Source organism: Vombatus ursinus, unplaced genomic scaffold (genome assembly GCF_900497805.2).
Source record: "Vombatus ursinus unplaced genomic scaffold, bare-nosed wombat genome assembly UNPS02006779.1, whole genome shotgun sequence".
Classification (NCBI taxonomy): Eukaryota; Metazoa; Chordata; class Mammalia; order Diprotodontia; family Vombatidae; genus Vombatus; species Vombatus ursinus.
Genome location: NW_020946557.1, coordinates 5763155 through 5772960, shown reverse-complemented (window position 1 = coordinate 5772960; position 9806 = coordinate 5763155). Strand labels below are relative to the sequence as shown.

General features: G+C 36.8%; 1 pseudogene; it reads left to right on the top strand.

Annotated features, from left to right (window-relative positions):
• Positions 1 to 3477: 3477 nt before the first annotated feature.
• LOC114033207 lies at positions 3478 to 4560 on the top strand (annotated as a pseudogene).
• The last annotated feature ends 5246 nt before the right edge of the window (positions 4561 to 9806 follow it).

Below are 9806 nucleotides of genomic sequence, written 5' to 3'. Positions count from 1 at the left end.
AAAAAAGTAGTGTTTTAAAAAATATATTTCATTATCGAAAAAGAACCTAACCAATCCTATAAGTGGAATTCATGTTGTTATATTGGAAACAGCTATATTTTCCTCTAACTTATGACAAATCTTCCACATTGTACATTTTTAGAAACATCTGTGATTTCTTACACCTGTATAACACATATTCCACATTGCATAATTCATTTTAGCACTTATTTCTTTAAATCTTCTGCAGTATTTTCTATTTGTCTTCCAAAAGCATTTGTTGTGCATTATTTCATTTTTACTGGGGCAAGAAGAACAAGTGTTTGGCCAGTGGTATGTGGATTTTTCTCTTTTACTATTGAGTAAGAAACTTCTTGTGAGGTTTTTAATGTATCAAGAAGTTTTGTGAAATTTTGTAAAGCCCTGGTTTGAATATTGTATGACTTTAACATCACTGGAAAAACTGTAGAAAACCTGTTTTCATTTTCTTGATGCTTGTTTTTTATATTTCATGCTAATCATGATGAATAATAGCATCTTAAGGCACAATATAGGTTTGAGAAAGGTATGTAATTAATATAAATCCATATTACAAGTAATCTTTTTAATGATTTTGAACTGTTTTTGACTAATTTCTTGTTACATATAATTAAATTATTATTGTTTATACTTCAAAACATGGCTAACTCTCTGTTAAACAGAGAGTTTATACTAGGACCTTGTCAACTCTGTCTCATTTGTACTAGACCATGATGATAAATGAGGAAGAAAAATCATGTCAAGTGTTTTTGGATACAGATGCTAGTACTCTCACTACCTGACTTCTGCTAGATTGTGACAATGGCCCTGATCCTTGTTATCCACTATTTTCGTGTGTATCTTCAAATCTTCTTTCTGCTGGTACCTGCTTAAAACTTTCGTTGACCCTCATAACCCAACAAACTAATGTCCACATTTATACTATCTACCAACAAACATCTTGAAAAAAATCTGCATCCAATGATTTCACTTCCTCTTCCATGGTTCTGTGGAAAAACACAGTGTTGATCATTGGTTCCAAAAGACCAGATTGATATACTATTATATCTACTGAGTTAACAGTATTTAGTGGTCTGCCTGCTTCTTCTCATTATTTTGCTCGTTAGTATTCCAAAACAACTTAATATGGTGTTTAATTAAAGCTAGCACATTGTGGTCTATGTGAGAGTCTCAGTTTTCTTTGTAGAAGAAAAGAAACTTCCATTATCTATCAATATTTGTAAATTAAGAATCATCCTCTTAAAACTTCCTTTTAATAGCTATGACTTCCATTCCCACCTATATATAAAAGCTTCTCCCTCAAAAATAATTAATGGTCCCCTTATTATCAACTGCAATGGTCCTTAATTGTCCTCATCTTCTATTTCTGCTGCTTACTGGCTGTGTGATTTTGGAAGAGTCGCTTCAAATTTCTAGGCTTTAGTTTCCTCATCCTTAAAAGGAAATAATGCTCCAAATCCACCTCAATTTCTGAATTCTTATGATTTTTTGATTTCCATGTTACAGTCAAAACTATTGACCATATCCTTCTCCTTGATATTATTCCTTTGGTTTCATTAATATCACTCTCTCTTAGCTCATAAATCCTCTTTCACCTTTGTTGGCCCTTCTTTTTGAAAAACAAAAATAAAAATACCCTTTAAAATGGGTGCTTCCTAATTCTCTCTTCATGATTCTTTTCTCTTCTGTCTTCTCCCATGACTTAAAATAATTATCTCTGTATAAATGATTTCTATGTATTTATTTCCACTCAAATCTCTCTTCTAAGCAGCAGAGATGCATTTCCAAGTGCCCATTGGACCCTACCACTTCCAAATCAGCATGTCCAAGGCAGAATTTATTATCTTTACTCAAAATGTGCTTCTTTCCATATTTGTCAATGATACTATCAATTTGTCCAGCCTCCAGTGTTTGAAACCTCCATGTTGTTTTTGATTTTTCATTGCATCACATATTCAACCAGTTACCAAGTCCTATGGAATCTTTTTTTTCCCAATGTATTTCATAGCTTTCAAGAAATTAAATAAATATTTATTAAATGCCTAATGTATATTGATAACCATGTAGAAAATATGGCATTTAAATAAGACTTAGCTGCAGCCTTCCCAGAACCTAAAGACTATTTGCTCCCTCCTTTCTATTAGTTAAATTATTAATTTTATTTTTGCTGTATTAGTTTATGGCACTTTTTGGATTGGGTCTCCAGATACTTTTCTCTTCTAGTTACTATTTCTAGGATAGCTGCTTTTCCAATAATTTTAATACAGAAAAGGTTTGTCTTTTTGTGAGCTATTCCTCAAGTTTCTGCCTTTGTTCTTTGAACAAGGGGTGGATTTCTGACTTGAGGACAGTTGCAGGGTAGTGGTGCTTATGATAGTGGGAGAGGGGACCCCCAAGGACTAGGTTTCCTCAGCAGCAAACCCCACAACTTCTTAACTACATCTGACAGAATGAGTAGTTTTATTATTTTTCTTGGGTAGAGGTCCATATTTTACTTGCTGGGACTATTGCAATAGCTTCCTAATGGAATCTATTGTCAAATTAAGCTTTGCACAGAGATCTGAGTATGTCACCTCTGCTTAAAAATCATCAGTGGTTGTCTAATACTTATTAATAAAGATCAAACTGCTCATTTTGACATTCAGGGCCTTTCACAATCTAATGCTTCCATGCCTGTCTACCTTTACCTCAACAGTCCTTCATACATTTAGGAATAATTTAAACAGTGCATTAAGTGCAGTGCTATAAAGATGCTGTATTGTTTTATTAGCATAATAACCTTGGGAGAGGGGTGGAGTTAGTGCATGTATTACTATTTTCATTTTTCATGAGAGACTCACAGAGTTTGTGAATTGTCTAAGGCTACGTGGCTATTAAGGGTCAAAACTGGGAGTTGAATCAAAGTCTCCTCTCTTTACTATACTAACATCTCACTGTTTTGCAGTCTCTGTGATTTTTTTTTCACTCCTTCCAATGTGGCCAAAATGTTCTCCCTCCCTCTTGGTGGGGAAAAAGAACACGTAAAAAGGAGGTGAAAACAGTGGGCCTGGAGTTATTGATAGTGGGCACAAGCCATAAAAGTACGGAGGGTTAGGAGCAGAGGTGGTTTAGAAGTGAGCATGACTGGCCTATGTATTTCCTCAAATGGAAATTTGGGGCAGAAACTTATCAATCAGAAGAAGAGCCTGCAGGGATAGAGGCATGTCCAGTGTGAGAAAGTAGCTGAAGTGGAAGTGTAAAATCACAAATTCATTTGCAGATTTTGGTTAGGTAACCTCCCAACTGATATCAGCTCTACCCTGTGATAAGGTTCAAATTGTTAACAATTTTCATTTAAAAAAATCTGGTGTGAGCTGTGAGCTCTTCCACCCAGTGTGTACTTGCCTCCCACCAGACTCCAGGTGTGGCACCACCTCCTCTTTCTCTTATTGGTTTAAACTTGCCACTTCAAAGTTCACCATGGATGATGATATTGCTATCACATTGTTGACAATGGCTCTGGAATGTGCAAAGCTGGCTTTGCAGGAGATGATGCCCCTTGGGCTATCTTCCCTTCCATTGTTGGGTGCCCCAGACATCAGGGTGTGGGCCAGAAAGACAGCTACATGGGGGATGAGGCCCAGCTCAAGAGGTATTCTGACCCTGAAGTACCCCACTGAACATGGTATTGTCACCAACTGGGATGATGTGGAGAAGATCTGACATCATACTTTCTATGATGAGTTCCATGTGGCCCCTGAAGAGCACCCTGTGTTGCTCACAGAAACTACCCTAAACCCCAAAGCCAACAGAGAAAAGATGACTCAGATTATGTTTGAGACCATGTATGTTGCCATCCAGGCTGTGCTGTTCCTTGGTCATACCACTGGTATTATGATGGACTCTGGTGATGGTGGGACGCACGCTGTGCCCATCTGTGAAGGTTATGCCCTTCCCCATGCCATCTTCCATCTGGATCTGGCTGGCCATGATCTGATGGACTACCTCATGAAGATCCTGACCAAGAAAGGGTACAGTTTCATTACTATAGATGAGGGGGAAATCACGTGAGACATCAAGGAGAAGCTGTGTTACATTGCCCTAGACTTTAAGCCAGAGATGGCCACTGCTGCATCTAGCTCCTCTCTGAAAAAGAGCTATGAGCTTCCTAATGGTCAGGTTATCACCACTGGCAACAAGAGCTTACTATGCCCAGAAGCTCTCTTCCAACCAGCTTTCTTAGGTATGGAGTCCTGTGGAATCCACAAAATCAACTCAATCTTGAAGTGTGATATTGACACCAATAAGGATTTGTATGCCAATACCATATTGTCTGGTGGTACCACCATGTACCCAGCAGGTATTGCTGACAGCATGCAGGAGATTACAGGCCTAGCTCCCAGCATAATAAAAATCAAGATCATTGTCACACCTGAGTGCAAATACTCTGTCTGGATTGGAGGCTCCATCCTGGATTCTCTTTCCACCTTCCAGCAGTTGTAGATCAACAAGTAGGAGTATGAAGAATCTAGACCCTCCATTGTCCACTGCAAATGCTTCTAAATGGACTGTTTATGTTTTTTTCAGTTGTTTTCGCAAAGGGTGTGAAACTATAATTGTCCCCCAAAAAGAGATGAGATTGGCATGAATTTATTTATTTTTTTTTCATGCTCGACTCAAGATTTAAAAACTGGAACAGTGAAGGTGATGAGCAGTATAAGTATGTTGGAGGTAAACATCCCCAAAGTTCTACAGTGCATCTTCAGGGCTCTGACTGTACATTTTTTAATTGTCATTCCAAATATTGTATAATGCATTGTTATAGAAAGTTACTTGCCTCTGTGAAGTCTGTCCTCTGCTAGAGCAAGGAGCTATGTAACAAAAATCCAGACAGGGAGGTAGGGAGTGGGGAAGGTACTAGTATTGCTTTACATGTGAATTATGTAATCCTTTAAAAAAAACTTTTTATATCTTCCACCATAATATTTGTTCCTTTTTTTAAATTGTCAGATCCTTAATGAATGGTCCCCTAAATTCCCTCCTTGCCCCCAACATAGATGTGAATGAAGACTTTAGCCTCTTTCCGAGTTTCATGAGATAGGTGTCAGTACTTGGGGGAGGGGAGGAGCTTTATCTGTACACTGACTTAAGACCAGTTCAAATAAAAGTGCACACATTAAAGAAAAAAAAAATCCAAAACTGGTGCACTCAAATCTCAAGCAATATAAACACTTTAGAATCTCAAGTTGGAAAGGTCAACTCCTACCTGAAACTTGAGTCCCCTCTCCATCTTTCCTGACATATAGTCATCCAACATGTATTTGCATATGGCTGGAAAACCCTTTTCCAAATCACTCTGCCCCACTTTCAGATAGCTCTTATTAGTACAGTAGGGAAGCCAACAGAGAAAATCTTTAGGGATAGAAAGGAGACATTGGATCATAGGATTTTAAAGGTAACTAAGTTCAACCTGTACAATTTATAGATTAGGAAACTGAGGACAAGAAAACTTAGTTATATCCAAGGTCACACAGGTATTAAGTTTAAGATCCAGGACAGGAACATAGTTCCTCTGACCTGTTCCCTTTCCACTATACTGTGCTGACCCTGTATACTCAGGGCTCTCATTGTATCAACATGAAGTCCCTCTGTCCCATTCCATTTTGGGGAAATGTCCTTGAGGGTATATAATGAGATTCCATAAGGATCATAGGTTTCTTGTACACATTGCTAAATGCCCCTGGCTATGGGCACAGTTAGCACTTTAAAGGTAATGATTCTGTGCCTTTGACTTCTGTGCAAACAAAACTGCTCTAATTTGACACCTCTAACTTTTACAAAGTTCAAACGCACTCCAGGTTTCAACTAAAAGTATTCTCAAGGTGACTGGAAAGCTGGATTTCGTGCCAAGATCTTAGGATCATGAATATAGACATAGAATTAGAAGAATACCTGATCTTATACACTCATTTCCTAAATGAAGAAACTGAGATCCAATGAGGTTGCTTAAGTGGTCCAAGGTCACACAGGCAGCAATTTCCAAGCTGTTATTACCTTGCCAATCGAGCGCCAGGCTACTTTTTGGGCCTATTTCACATTATTTTTCCTCATGCACACTATTTCCCAGCTATATTGGTTTACTTGTTCCTCCCTAAGCATGATGTTCCATCTCCATTTTCAAAGTCTTTTCATAGCCTGGATTAAATTTCTAGAGTGCAATCCTTTCTTATCATCCTCTCTTAAAATCTTTAGCTTGCTGTTTTTCATTTACATTTTATTTTGTTCCAATGAATAAAAATTGCTTTTCTCTCTCTCATCCTAATCTTGATTCCCACTGACAAAAAAAAGAAAGAAAAAAGAATCAAAACCCTTGTTTCAAATACATATAGATGAGTAAAAGAAAGTCTTGTATTGACCATCTCCAAAAATGTGTCTCATTCTGTATATTTGCTATATCATCTCCCTATGAAGAGATGGGTATCATTCTCTATCAACTGTTTTCTGGAATTATGGTTGTTCCTTGCACTGATTAGAGTTCTTAAGTCTTTCATTTTTTTTTTCCTTTTTAAAAACTGACAAAATTCTATTCTCTGGAATTATGGTTGTTCCTTGTACTGATTAGCATTCTTAAGTCTTTCCATTTTTTTCTTTTCAAAAATACAATATTACATTGTAGTATAAATTGTTCTCCAGGTTAATCTTATTTTTCTCTGCATCAGTCCATACAAATTTTTCCAGGTTTCTCTGAAACTATATCTTTCTTAATTTATTTATTCTTTTATTAATTAATTTATTTTTAGTTTTCAACATTCACTTCCATAAGCTTTCAAATTTTAAATTTTCTCCCCTTCCCTCTCCTCCCCAAGATGGTGTGCAATCTGGTATAGGCTCTACACATACATTCATATTAAACATATTTTCAATGTTGTAAAGAAGAATTAGGACCAATGGGAGGAACCATGAGAAAGAAGAAACAAAACAAAACAAAAACAAAAAAGAGAGCAAATAGTATGCTTCAATCTGCATTTAGACTCAATAGTTCTTTCTCTGGATGTGGATGGCGTTTTCCATTATGAGTTTTTGGGAGTTGTCTTAGATCCTTGCATTGCTGAGAAGAGGCAAGTCCATGAAAGTTAGTCACCACACGATGTGGCTGTTACTGTGTACAATGTTCTCCTGGTTCTGCTCACTTCACTCAGCATTAGTTTCTGTGAGTCTTTCCAGGTTTTTCTGAAATCCGTCTGCTCATTATTTCTTATAGCACAATAGCATTCTATTACATTCGTATACCACAACTTGTTCGGTCATCCCCCAATTAATGAGCATCCCCTCGATTTCTAGTTTGTGGCCAGCACAAAAAGAACTACTATAAATATTTTTGTACATGTGGGTACTTTTTCAATTTATATTATCTCTTTGGGATATAGACCTAGAGGTGATATTGTTGGGTCAAAGGGCACACACAGTTTTATAATCCTTTGGACATAGCTCCAAATTGCTCTCCAAAATGGTTGGATCAGTTCACAAATCCAGCAACAATGCATTAGTGTTCCATTTTTCCCAATCTTCTCCAACATTTATCACTTTCTTATTTTGTCATGTTAGCCAATCTGATAGGTGTGATTTGGTATCTCAGAGTTGTTTTGATTTACATTTCTCTAATCAATAGTGATTTAGAGCATTTTTTCATATGATTACAGATAGTTTTAATTTCTTCATCTAAAAACTGCCTATTCACATCCTTTGACTATTATCAATTGGGGAATGACTTGTATTCTGATAAATTTGACTCAGTGCTCTACATATTTTTGAAAAGAGTCCTTTATCAGAGACACTGTTTATAATCTTTCTTAATTTCTTATAGCACAATAATATTCCTTTACATTCATATACCACAATTAATTTAGCCATTTCCCAATTGATGGGGGAGGGGGAAATTTAGTTTCCAATTCTTTTCAATCATAAAAATAACTTCTATAAACATTTTTGTGCATCTAGGACCTTCTATTTCTTTACCTATTTGTGATACCACTGGGTCAAAGGTTATGTATGCACAGTTTAGTAAATTTGGGGGCATAGTTCCAAATTGTTTTCCAGAATGGCTGTAACAATTCATAGTTCCACCACCAATGAATCAATGTGCCTTTTATCCTACAATCTCTTTAACATTTGTCATTTTTGTGACCATTTAAAATTTGATAGGCATGAGGTAAAATCTCAGAGTTGCTTTAATTTACATTTCTCTAATTATTAGTGACATAGATTTTTTTTTCATATGACTAAAGGTAGCTTGGGTTTCTTCCCTTGAGAACTGTTTATTCATAATCTTTGACTATTTTTCACCTGGGGAATATCTTTAGTTTTCTTTAAGGCTGCGCTTAGGCATCATCTTTTGCATAAAGCCTTTCTTGATCTTTAAAATCTTTACCACTCCCTTGCGGCATAATGAGAAGAGAGTCAGAAAGATATAAGAAAACGTGCCAGTCTATATGGAAATTTCCTCCTTTGAGAGTTATTTTGTCAATGAAATCCCATATCCAGTTACAGTTCCAGTCCTTTAGTTTGCTTACACTTTGTTTTCACTTATCTACTCAGTAAGCTACTTGAGGTTCAGAACCTTGTGTCTTTGTATCTCTAGCACATATAGTAGACACTTAATAAATGTTAGTTAAATTTTATTGAATTAGGTTGAACCCAGGTCTTCTGACTCCAGATTCAGTCCCCTTTTCACTGCCCTATGCTCTTGTTTTTGTACAAATTTCCAGCTGAAATCTTAGAGAGACAATCAAAGAGATAGTTCTCTGCCTCGTGTCACCAAGTATTGTCTTCATTTTGTCAGTGACTTTTTCTGAGAACTTAAAAATATTACACTAACTGGCTTTACCCTTCTATGCAGTAAAAACCTATAATCACCCTGCCTAAGTAGGTGTACTGTCTTTCAAATTTATGCAAAGACAGGAGCTCCTTCCCATAAAGGATCGCCCATATTTTTTAAAGGCAGAGAAAGCTTGTGAATTTGGAGTCTTTGTATTCAAATTCAGTTAGATACCAGACTGGGGAAAGCTGTAATTGGAGTCTAATCAGACCATCAATATTGTTAAGATCTGTAATCAGTAAGAATAGCCATGTCAGTGAGCGGAATAGAGACTAGGGTTGTTTGCTATTTACTTACGAGGAAGGTGGTCAAGTTGCAGATACATTTCAGTATAGTACCTCTGAGAGTCTTATTGCCATATTGAGAAAACAAAAGAAAGAACAAATACGAGGATATTTTGAAGACAGACAGCTTGGGAGACAAGGAATAAGAATTAAGGTTAATAAATGAATGGTCGTAGAAGAGCTGCGCAGTCCTTCTCCGTGCTAAATAAAGAGACTTGGCACAATCCCAAAAGACTGGAAACCTTCTCATTAGAAAGTCTGCAAGGGAGGACTGATAGATACTTAGGTGTTGATGGAGATTTATGGCCATGGTTTACACACAGGCCTCTGCTTCCAAGAATAATCCAAGCTCTGGAAGTAAAAGGAGTAGTAGCAATTTTGCAGTGTGGGTCACCTAGTAAGACCTTTGCCTTATCTCCTCTGGTTAAATGGGATTTGTCTTCCTACCTCACATGAGCCTGATAAGTTAGAAGTCACACTTAAGCCTTTTGCGACTAATAGAGGGTCTGTCAAATTTAACACCATCTTTTCAGTTTTCTTTGATATTCCTAAATATTCAATGCCTTTTTCTTTTAAAAAATAAATTAGACTCTTTTTCTTCAGTCATTTCTGAATATCTCCTACCTGCCCCAAGCTTGGAACACTTCCTC